The sequence below is a fragment of the Cyprinus carpio genome, chromosome B15, assembly GCF_018340385.1.
Source record: "Cyprinus carpio isolate SPL01 chromosome B15, ASM1834038v1, whole genome shotgun sequence".
Taxonomy (NCBI): Eukaryota; Metazoa; Chordata; class Actinopteri; order Cypriniformes; family Cyprinidae; genus Cyprinus; species Cyprinus carpio.
Window position 1 is genome coordinate 3,168,006 of NC_056611.1, and position 12,886 is coordinate 3,180,891.

Sequence of the window (12,886 nt, forward strand, 5' to 3'; positions counted from 1 at the left end):
CACTGTCAACTGTAGCCTGTAGCAAAAGTTATGGAGAAATGTTTAAAGTGGAAAAGGGGAGACCAAAGTTGCGCCAACCAGCCCCAAAAGTTAAGATTTTGCCGCAAATACAATACTGACTTTATTAAGTAATGATTTGTGAATGGAGGTGACGAGGCAGAGCCGAGAGCCCAGTGTGTGGAGTGTGGGCTAATGATGTCCAATGAAGCACTGAAACCTTCAAAACTAAAGCGGCATCTAGAAACCAAACATCCATCGCTTGTGGGAAAGTCGGTGGAATTTTTCAAGAGAAAAGAAAATGGGCTTCAGATGCAGAAAAGGTCTGTTGTGTCACTGACTGGAAATTCTAAATGCGCTTTGAAAGCCAGCAACCTCGTAGCCAGACGAGTGGCACAGACTAAGAAAGCATTCACGATAGCGGAGGAGTTGGTTTTACCTGCCGCTGTAGATATGTGCCGTGAGATGATCGGAAAGGCTGCTGCAAAAAAGCTGCTAACCATCCCACTCTCAAATGACACTGTTAGTCACCGTATCGCAGACATGGCCACAGACATACAGCATCAATTGTTAGAAAGAATAAAAAGCAGATCATATTTCTCTTTGCAACTAGACGAGTCTACTGACGTCACAAATGCTGCACTGCTACTGGTTTTTGTTCGCTATCGCTGGGACAGTAGTTTGCACAAAGACATACTGTTTTGTGGAGAGCTACCCACACAGACTACGGCTCAGGAATGTTTCCGCTGCATGGATAACTACTTCAAAGAGAATGGCCTAGACTGGCAGAACTGTGTTGGGGTGTGCAATGATGGTGGAGCGTCAATGACAGGCAGGCATCACGGTTTCGTCAGGCAGATACTTGATCGTGCCCCAGAAGCTAAATGGACCCTCTGTTTTCTTCACCGTGAAGTTACATGAGGTGATGGATGTAATTTGAAAACCATAAACTTCATTAAAAATAATGCTGTGAACTCCAGATGTTTTGCCAAACTTTGTGAAGGCTTGGAAGCAGATCATGTCCAGCTGCTCTATCACAGTGAGGTGAGATGGCTCTCAAGAGGACTGGTCCTCAAGCGTTTGTTTGAACTGAGGAATGAGGTCCTATCTTTTCTCACTGAGAGAAATTCTCCTTTTGCACATTATTATGCCAATGCACAGTTCACAGCTAAACTTGCCTACCTCTGTGACATTTTTTCACTGCTGAACCTGCTGAATATCTCACTTCAAGGGAGAAATAGCAACCTATTTTTTGTTGCAGATAAAGTTCAAGCTTTTAAGAGGAAACTTGCTTTGTGGATTAAGAGAGCTCAGGAAAAATGGATGGACATGTTTCCTCTTTTGTCTTACATTTTGGAAAACTCCCCCCAGGTGAAGATTAGTGACTTAGTCTCACAGCATCTCTCATAACTGGCAGTGAAATTTGATGACTACTTTCCTGAGGATCCCAGAGAGGGACACATGTGGATTGCGTACCCATTTTCTGTGGATCCCACTAAAAATTATGTTGCTTTGCCCTCACATCTGGAATCCCAGCTTCTGGAAGTAGCCACTGAGAGTACTTTAAAGTTGCAGTGGGGCAAACTGGATCTGGGCTCCTTCTGGATTGCTGTCTCAAAAGAGTACCCATGTCTAGCACTGAGGGCTGTGAAACTACTCCTCGCATTCACAACTACATACCTGTGTGAATCAGGATTCTCCATTGTGGCCACAGCTAAGACCAAGACCTGAAACAGACTCAAAGCAACACTGGAGGCTACTCTGAGAGTGAGCCTTTGCCCCATTCCACCCAGGGTGGATCTGATAATGTCTGTGAAGCAGGCCCAAGTGTCTCATTAAGAGGGGAACATAAATAGGGAGTTGTAGCTTGTTCAAATTGGACTGTTGTGACTGTTATTGTTCATTTATAACAAATATGAAGAGCAACTTCAGGTTCTGCCATGCAAAAATGTAGACTGCTAAAACAATTATCAAATTATTTTGCAGATTATAAAGCTATATTTTTTGCATTTTATTTCAATTTTCATTTACAACTTAATTTGAAAAATATTATTTTGAATTTATTTATTTTAGCAACACATTGTTTGTATTTTATTTATTTTTATTTATATACATTTTCTATTTTTTGTAAGTAAAATTTGTCAAATCTAACTGATTTTTGTGTTAATATGCCTGACTTGAGCCTTTAAATTTGTTCTTGATGCAGATTGATTTGTTCCATGAATTGTTGTGTGTTTGGCATCTTGTTGTATGTGCAGGTTTACATACACATGAATAATAAACTGTTAAACTGCAAGTGGATTTCATTTAGTTATTGAATACAAATTAAACCAAGTGTGAGATCAATAAACCAATACAGTGATAATATTTGATTGGGCCCTGGGCCACTTTGTACTGTAAAATTTGGGCCCCGACATCAAAAAGGTTAAGAACCCCTGCTCTATATAATACTTAAATTCATCAGAATGTTGCACAAAAGTAGATAAACACAGTCTGCTTAAACAACACACAAACAATAATATGCTTCCGCACCCTGTGTACAGGTGGAAATGAGGTGCAGGGCTTGGACTGGGGGCCCCTGGGCTTTATTTTTGGGCATTACCTACACTACATATGACCTCAACTAGAACATCATTATGGAGCAGCCAGGACTGGCCCTAGCGTTTTGGGGGGCCTAAGCAGATTTTAAAAAGGGGCACCCACTACCTACATTTCACCTACAAACAGACTGTGAATGGCTGTTTGAGAACATGTAAATACAGTTTGACTTCTTTCTTCTCTTTGACAAGCAGGCATCAGAAACAGAAAGTTCTGTTTGTGCCGTGCTGCATTGTGCACAGTGGTAACCATGGTTACCACTGCATTTCTGCTGTTTCATAAGCGCCACCTGAGGTCAGTGATTAAACTTGCATTTTATTCAGCCTGTCTGCTGATTTAGTTCAGCTCAATGCAAAAATCAGTATTACACATGTTACTAGGCTAGCCACCCATCCCAAAATACCTTATCATCCCGTATGTAATGGTAAAATGACGTGTTTCGTATCAAATCAATAAGGGACACGATTTGTCCCGCATTTTACAAAGACCAACACAGTTCAATCAACAAATAAGTATTTTGCACTGTTTATAATACTAATAGCAATTATAATGAAATCAATTTCATAAGAAAAATTTGCCACTCTGGCTCCCTCTTCAGCTGCTTTTCTGTCCTCAGAAATGTTGCCTCAACTCCACCCCTATTATTGGGAAAGGAAGCTGGATTTTCAGTCCAGGGGTATTTTGAATGCCAATGAGGAGAATTGCTGTGCACATCTTCCTCTACATAGGCAAGACACTCTTTTATAATCTCAAGTTCTCTTTCCTCTGCCAGTGTCATCTCCTAACCACCTGGCTTACAGTTTCCACAGCGACAGGCTCCACACATCGGTTCACAAGCTGCCCCAATGCTATCCCATTTCCACCATTCCAAGAACTCACGGTTGCTAGCAGCTGCAATATTTGTCTCAGCTCTGGCTTCCTGAAATAGTTGTAATTACTTAGACATCACTTGCAATTCAGTTCCTCCCACCGTCTCCTCATATTTTACTGCGGCTGTTCTCATTGAGCGAGCAAAATGTGTCTTGGACTCATATGCAGCTACATCTATTTCTTCAAATAAGTCTGGATGTGCTCCGCCCACTGTCTTTCCCAAAGGAATGTCCCATAAGACAAGATCCCCGACAACCAGCACACTTTGTGGGGCTAGCCTTCCTTCTCGGTGGCTAATAAGTAGTTCAATCTCTTTTGGTCTTACCAGCTCCTCAGGTTTGACTTCTGGGAAGAACCTCTGCAGTTGCTTAGGTCTGATGACTTTATGCACTTTAGCAATTTCATCAAAGCTATAACAAAGGAGCTCATGCGCTTTTTCTTTACCTTCCTCATTCTTAACTCTGAGTCTGAGAAGATATCACTTGGTTCTCCTTTAGAGACCTTTTCTCACCACCACTCATGGATTATTTTCTTGGACAGAGGAAAAAATGATGATCAGATCCATTTTCCTTTCTGCAGTCTCTGTTTTTGCAAAAGAATGTGTCTCTGAAATCAGCATCAACCTCATGACATCCAAGACACTTCTTGCATGCTCCAATCGTCCTCACAGCAGCTTTCTTTTCAGCCAAGTTTAGGTCCTTAAACTTCTTACAGAAGAAAATCTTGTCTTTATGGTTTACAGCTCCACAAACAGCACATCCAATATCAGAAAACTTCTTTGTAGTTTTTGTAGATGCATATTTCTTCTCAAATCTTCTTTCTGATTTATCAAACCTTTCTACCTCTCAAGAACATCTTCCTGTTTCTTTAAAAAACTTCAACAGGAGGTCAAAGTGATTCTCTGGAGTTACACCATTATCAGGATCAATCATAAAGACAAGCCAATCTCTTATTTCAAATTCAGGCAATTTACTTTCAATAGATTTGGTTACGAGAGGGTTCTTTATTGCACCTGTGTTCCCTAGATCTGTAGACCTCTGCTGATCCAGTTTGTTGTCCTTGTTTCTGCAAACTTTCCCAATCCTTCTTCCAATGGAAGAAATCTCTCTTGATACCACTAAATTTAGGCAAACTAGCTGCTTTTATTCTCACAACTGGTGTAATCAGCATAGTTTGGAGAGCTGCATTTGGGTCTATAGGACTTGCAAACTGAGAACTTCTTTCAGCATTACATGCAGTAATAAACTCAATCTTTCTTGAAATAAGTCCATTATTTTGGACTTTTAAATGCCTCACTCAAGTCCTTCTTCTCTGTTGTAGGAATCCATCGCTCCCAGCTGGATAGAGTTTTGACTGCTCTGTTCACGAGCCTTTCCAAGTGAATTAGTTGAACTTCATATCCTTCACAATTGACACCAGCAACAGGTTAATGAAGCAGAATGGTCACAAGCCTTCTCAGCTTCCTGGACTCCAGCAGTTAATTCCTCTTGGCCATATCTTACTGGAGACGTTAACCGTTTCAAACGATTCAATTTAATTTGAACAATTTTTCACACCTCTTCGAGCTTTGTCTCACAGTCACTCACACTCTTCTCAATATCTCCTGCCTGCTGCATTTCAATCTCCACTTTCTCATCACTCTTTGCACTAGCTTCCAGCTCTACAACCATCCTACAACCCATCTTATAAGCAACAAGCTCTACAACCCATCTTATAATCAACAAGCTCTACAACCCATCTTATAATCATCATTTGCATCAAAAAATGCTCTTGCACTAGAAGAGAGTTTCTGGAATTCCTTCCTGAGTTCAGATTCAATCATTTGACTTGACTCTCGAGTGAGAAGGTTTACTTGCTTGTAAAACACATCTTTGCAGTGGTTCTCATCTTTGCAGTGGTTCTCGCTCTCTTAAGAGCCATATATGTTGTTTGTTTAGATAAATGGAACATCAGATGGCTGTGACCTGTAATGTCTGTACAATGTAGTGATGCAGTTACAGACTAGGATATTAATATGTACAAATCATACAAATATCCCATTCCGAAACATTTCTAGCATACTTACATTGTGAAGAAATTAAAGCTCCATTTTTGATAGCTGAAAGACTTTTGTTACGTCCATAGGGACGTCTGTGTATTTTCATTTGCTGGTGTAAAATGTAGTGTTTGTCTTGGTATGCTTTCTGTTGCTCCTCCTTTCCACGTCACAGGTTTGGAGTGCCACCTGAATTGTGTTCCAGCTCGTTAAGGTGTGGGTGGAGCACTATATAAAAGACCCAGAAACTTCCAAACGGAGAGAGAGGCTTACTTCTGAGAGATTGTCATCTTCCGGTCCCAGCACGTATCACTGTCTCTGTCTCTGTCTCTGTCTCTGTCTCTGTCTCTGTCTCTCTCTCTCTCTGTGTGTGTGTGTGTGTGTGTGTGTGTGTGTGTCGGTGTCGGTGGGGTTAGCGGTTAACTTGTTGGGTGGTGTAAACACTAAAGAAGGTATGCTGTGTGCTAACTTCTTTCGAGTATGGTAACTCTGTGTGAACAGTTGCCATTAATAGTTGGAGTGTTACAGTAAACCCCTAGTTGTATGCAGTTGTGCTGTGTTGGCTGTGTGGCCAGATTTACCATCAAGATTATGTTTGTCAACTTTGTTCTATTTTTATTGTGAGATTATTTGTAGGGGGAGGATGCGCTTTAATTTGAGAATCTGTTTTCTATTGTGTTTGACTAGAGAGGGATTAAGGGAAGAGTCTTCTGTCTTTTATTTCTCTTTTTCTTTTAATGCTAGGTAAGGTATTTTCACAAACCCTCAGTTAGAGTTTCTTGTCAAGTCTGCTTTATTGTCAATTCTTCCACATGTACAGTACATACATACAGAGAATCGAAATTGCGTTACTCTCAGACCCCCGGTGCATACAGATAACACTAACAATAGAGCCTAAAAATCTAGATCAAATACAAAATATAAGATACAACTATACAATAAGGGAATGTAAAAAAAAAAAGACATAATAAAAAATAAAAATAAAGTTAAATAAAGCAGCACATGGCAGATAGTGCAAACCAGTGAACAAACAGTACAGATAAAAAGATTTTTAGTGCAAAAAAAAAAATCTTATTCAGCCTGATTAAAGTGACAAAATGGCTCAAGAGCAGTTATTTTATTTAAACTGACTGATGAGGTGGTAGAATGACGTTAGTTCCATGGTGAATGAGGTAGTGAGCAGACCAATGCTGCACAAAGTGACTGCTGCATGTCATCGTATGTTAGAGGGAGGGGGGGTGGAAGGACCTGGGGATGATGGACCTGGGGGGGGGTTCATAGTTCAGTGGTGCCTGGGGCAGAAGAGGGACAGGGAGGCAAGTTCGGGAGGGAGTTCAGCTTCCTGACAGCCCGATGGATGAAGCTGTCCTTCAATCTGCTGGTCCTGGCCTGGAGACTCCGCAGTCTCCTCCCTGATGGCAGCAGACTGAAGAAGCTGTGTGACGGGTGGGTGGGGTCACCTGCAATGCAGAGGGCTTTTCGAGTGAGACGGGTTCCGTAAATTTCCTGGAGAGAGGGGAGAGAGACACCAATGATCTTCTCAGCTGCTCTCTCTATGCGTTGCAGAGTCTTCCGGCAGGACGCGTTGCAGGCGCCATACCACACACTGATGCAGCTCGTCAGAATGCTCTCGATGGTGCCTCTGTAGAAGGTGTACATGATGGGGGGTGGGGCTTTGGCTCTCCTCAGTTTGCGGTGGAAGTAGAGACGCTGTTGTGATTTCTTGGCCAGTGCTGCGGTTTTGTCGGTCCAGGAGAGGTCCTCTGTGATGTGCACACCCAGGAACTTGGTGCTGCTCACTCTCTCCACAGACACACCGTTGATGGTCAGAGGAACATGCTGTGTGTGCGCTCTCCTGAAGTCAACAACAATCTCCTTCGTCTTCTCCACGTTCAGAGAGAGATTGTTGTCACTGCACCACCCGGCCAGGCGGCTCACCTCGCTCCTGTAGTTTGTCTCATCTCTGTTGCTAATGAGACCCACCACAGTCGTGTCATCAGCAGACTTAATGAAGAGGTTGGAGTTGTGTGAAGGTGTGCAGTCGTGGGTCAGCAGAGTGAAGAGGAGGGGGGCCAGCACACATCCTTGGGGGGGCCCCAGAGTTTCAGTGTGATGGTGCTGGATGTGTTGCTGCCGACACGTACTGCCTGAGGTCTTCCAGTCAGAAAGTCCAACAGCCAGTTGCACAGCGAAGTGTCGAGCCCCAGCTCGAACAGTTTGTGAATGAGCTGTTGAGGGATGATTGTGTTGAATGCTGAACTGAAGTCTATGAACAGCATTCTGACATATAAGTCCTTTTTGTCTAGATGTGTAAGTGCTGAGTGGATGGCAGTAGTGATGGCATCATCGGTCGAGCGGTTGGACCGATATGCAAACTGGAATGGGTCCAGGGAGGGGGGAGGGCAGGCTTGATGTGGTGCATGACTAGCCGTTCAAAGCACTTCATGAGGATGGGAGTAAGCGTAACAGGACGGTAGTCATTGAAGCAGGATGGAGATGGCTTCTTCGGTACTTGAATGATGGTGGTAGCTTTGAAACGTGTGGGAACAACAGCCTGACTAAGTGAGATGTTGAAAATGTCTGTGAAGACATCAGTGAGTTCTGCTGCACAGTCTCTCAGTACACGCCCAGGAATGTTGTCAGGGCCCCGGAGCTTTGCATGCATTGATCCTGCTGAAGGATCTCCTCATGCTGTCCGGGGTCAGCATCATCACCTGGTCACCGGGAGGAGGTGGAGTCTTCTGTGCAGTGGTGCTGTTTTGTTTCTCAAAGCGAGCGAAGAAGGTGTTCAGCAGAGAGATGTTGCTGTCACAGGTCCGTGGTAGGGGCTTGTAGTCCGTAATGGTCTGTATCTCCTGCCACAGGCTCCGAGTGTCTCTGCTGTCACTGAATTGATGGGTTATCCTCCTGGAGTACTGTCTCTTAGCCTCTCTGATGCCACGGGATAGGTTGGCCCTGGCTGTTCTCAGGCCCACCTCATCTACAGCTCTGAATGCAGCGTTCCGCATGTCCAGGAGTCTGTTGTTTTGTTTGTTGTTTTGGCTATTTCCCCTCCTGAAGCCTTCTGTTTGTATCCCACTGATTAATTTAAAATAAACCTTGTATGTCGTCTTATATTTAAAATTGGTGTGACAATTTGTGTTTGTCCTGGGACCTGGAGACGGGAGTTCTCTTGCTCTCTCCCTGCAACTTTTTGTTACACTTCTTTCCTACTCCTAGATTAGAAAGGGGGAACATAACAAGTGGGGGCTCGTCCATTTGGCATCTTACCCAACAGTGCAGATGAAGGACATCCTATAGTTGCAACAGAGGCCGTAGCTAAGGAGGTTCTTCCTGGTATAGATGTTATTGAGACTGCCAATTATGATCCCGTTTTGGCCATTTCATTTAGAAGAACTAGAGCTCAAAATTAAACAACAGGAGAATGAAAATGTGCTTGACTCAAAGTTGTAGAAGCAGACTGCAAAATTAAATTGCGCGGTTTAGATTTGCAAGTTGGCATTTCACTTACAGCCAAAAACATTTCCAGTAGCATTTTCACTGGTCAAGCATGGATCTATTCAGAATGGTTAAAAACTTTAGACAAAGTTTAATCCTGGAGCAAAGAGGAATCATTTCTAGCATGGAGAGATCACGATTGCACCTAGTCTGAGTGGGCACAAGCAATATGGAGTGAGAGGACAGGCAGTTCATTTGTGTTAGTTAGGCCTATTTGAGAGCTCATGTCCAATTTTCTGCGATTACATGACTGTGTTCTCATGTTACAATAAAGCATTAGGTACATTTGCACGGGAATTATTAAAATTATGAGGAATACCTGCAATCCCGCACAGACATTAAGATTCTGTAATTGACAGGAGATGGATGCATGTCAGACTCACTGTCGGAGAGGAAAGAGTGAGACGCAGCTTGTATCGGTTTATATTCAGTAGATACTGTGGAAAATTAGTAATTGAACCTTGTCAGATATTTCAGTATTGGTATAAAACTATAGATATTTATGATAACACTACCATATAGTTTGTTTCTCCAAGCTTTGAGTCCATAAATTATGCTGAGCTCCCTCACTGTCTGATCAGCTCTTCACCTGCTGCAGTGGCAGTTCAGATATCAGGGCTGTTATTGGTCCCTTCACGATCGGATATTTTTATTGGTTACTTAAGTGCTGTCAAAAGGTTTGAATATCAATTTAAATTCTGCGCATACTCAGTAAAAATCTATGATTTAAAAGTAATGAAGTAGATTATTTTTCTTAATTTGTACTTAAGTACATAATTACATAATTAATAGTACTTAATTACAGTAACGTGAGTAGTTGTAATTCGTTACCTCCACCACTGTATGTGATGTTACAGTCTCTATGAGCACGTCCAGATCAGTGGCAGCAGCTTCAAAAACACTCCAATCAGTGCAGTCAATTGTAAATTGCTTGTAAATCCCGCTCTTCTTCATTAGTCCAACATTAGTTCATTAGTTCAGTTTCTGCCTGTAGGTCAGTATAAGATGAACCAAACAGTGATCAGAGCGCCCCAAAGCTCCCTGTGGAACAGAATGATATGCATCCTTTATTGCTGTGTAAGAGTGATCCAGTATATCTCTGGTGGGACATGTAGCATGCTGTCTGTATTTTGGCAGTTCAGGGGAAAGATTTGCTTTATTAAAGTCCCAGAGAATGATTAAAAACAGAATCTGGGTGTTGCTGCTCTGTCTCTGTGATCAGATCAGCGAGTTTCTGTAAAGCCAGGCTCATGTGCGCTTAGGAGGAATGTAGACACTCACGAGAATGAACGAGTGAAACTCACGCAGTGAATAGAACTGTAAGTGAAAACACCCATGGACAAAAATATAATACAAATGGAATTATACAGTTTTCAATATTGCATACAGTTTTATACATATAAGAAGCATTTCAGAAATAAAAATATAACATTTAAAAGTAACATTTAATTTATAACATATTTTCATTTCCGAGGATGGGGAAAATACAATGACTTGGATATGTTTGCAGCTCTGGAAATAGCAAAGCGCTGTAGACTGATAAAACAAAAATTTAAATACACAAATAACATTTTTCAACCCCGATCAAACACACCTGAACCAGCTAATCAAAGGTGTTTAGTGCTTGATTATTGAATTATTGAATTTAGTGCTGTCTGAATTACAGACAGGTGTGTTGGAGCAGGCCTACCCTTGTGAAAAAGAAGTGTGCTTAGTTACAGTAAAAGTGTACTTTTTGTGTACTTTAAATTATTAAAAGTATACCTTTTAAAAAGTGCACTTGCAGATAATATAATTTAATTTAAATTAAAGGCCACTTAAGTGTACTTAAAGAGAGTACACTTTAATAACAATAGGTCTTAACATACTTAGGTGCACTTTTTAAAAATGCACTTTATAATTATGTCTAATTAAGTATTATTTAAACATACATTTTACATAATTGTGATTTTTATTTTGTTTTAAATAAGTACACTTATTTTTATATATTTATCAGTATACTAAAGCACATGCAAAATAATTGATTTTTGTTTCAACTTAAGTGTGTTCTCCAAAATTATATTTAAGTATTTTAAATGTATTTAATCTATAATATATACTATGTGCATTGATGCATTTGAAATGTATATTTCTTCTAAACTTAAATACACTTTTTTTATGCAGTATACTCCAATAAAACTTATTGTTGAAATTTTCATCACCAGCTCTTGCACTATGAACTCTATGAAGTTTAATTTTTGACATACTGTTTGACATAGTATGTCAAGTAGTGTCATTTATGAGAGTACTGTATTTGTATGTAATAGTACTGTACTTTACATCTGTGTACAGAATACTTTCAATATCATTATGTTGTTCTAAGTCACTTAAACACATTTAATTGCATTAATTGCAAGCAGAAGTTTAACAGATCTAAACAAAATGAATTTGCATTCAAATACATTTGATTTTAATTAGACTAGGCTACACTGCACTGTAAAAAAATACTGACTTTTAGTTGTGTCAATGAATCGTGAATGAGTCTAACAAAAGTCTTTGGTCTAACTACACAATGAATTAGGACAACTTGAACTTGAACAGAAATGAAAAGCCTGAAATAACATGAAACCACCTATGGCAACCACGCAGTAGCTCTTTTGTTTTATGCGCATGCACCAAAAATACTACGTCATGATGGCGCGCTACTTCAGCAGAGTTTGAAAAATGCGCTGCATGTTCTGTTTCTGGAGTCACGATGTATGAGGGAGCTTCGTTGATCAAACGAGAACAAAGGAGAGGCGCGATGCTTATGAGACTTTTTTTTTTTTCTCCAATTTTTTATTACAGAACAAAATAACAAGACAAGCTACAAACCCACCACCCACCCCACCATGCATTCATACCACAACCACAATCATCCACACAGTGTTATGACAAGAAAGCAAAGTAAAACGAAGCACAAAGCAAACAAAGTTAATAACATAAAAAAAATGAAAAATAAAATAAATCAATACTACTAATCAAAAAATCAATAAACAAAAAACACAATAGAATTGGCAAAACATTTATGCCATAACACATGGCGCACCTTTAAGAACGTACACCTAATATTTATATCTCTAACTCAAATAAGCAGACATTCCATTTATTTTCATGCTCAGTTATTCTGTTATTATTTGTTGCAATAATTGTTTCTAGCATATACTGATAAAACACTCTATTCTTAAAGTGTTTTATACATAAGTTTGATAAAGTTTTAGCTTTAAAAATAAAAATTTTACCCATCAAAATAATCATATTCAAAAAGTGTATGCATTTTCCCTCAAAGACACATAACAAAATGTTCTGAGGCGTAATTTGCAAAACAATATCCATAGACCTTAACCATAACTGTATACTGACCCAAAACTTAGCCACATGTGGGCAAAAATAAAACAAATGCATCAGGTCCTCCTCCTCATCCCCACAGAACCTGCAATAGGGATCTTGTTCTATCTGCCATTTAAACCGAGATTTTTTTGTAGCAATAATTTTATAAAAGATTTTAAGTTGAAATATTCTGGAATATGAATCGATTGTAGTTCTATAAATTGTTCTAAAGTAATCTTTCCATAAAATTGGGTCATTAAATTCATCTTCCCAAAACAGGCATGTTCTGTGTGGAAAATGTGCAGTGCCTGTAATATTTAAATTCCAAATATATATTATTTTATTTATCTTTACACCAGACAACCATTTAAAGCATCTTACTGGTGGGAGACAAACCATTAATTTATTCGTTTTTTCATTTTGCAGTTTAATTTTCCAAGTTTTAGGAATTGCAGAAATCAGCTGGTTGAATTGTAACTGATTGAGAGAAATGCTAAAAACATTTCTCAAGTTTTCATAAGAAATAAAATCTCCAGATAA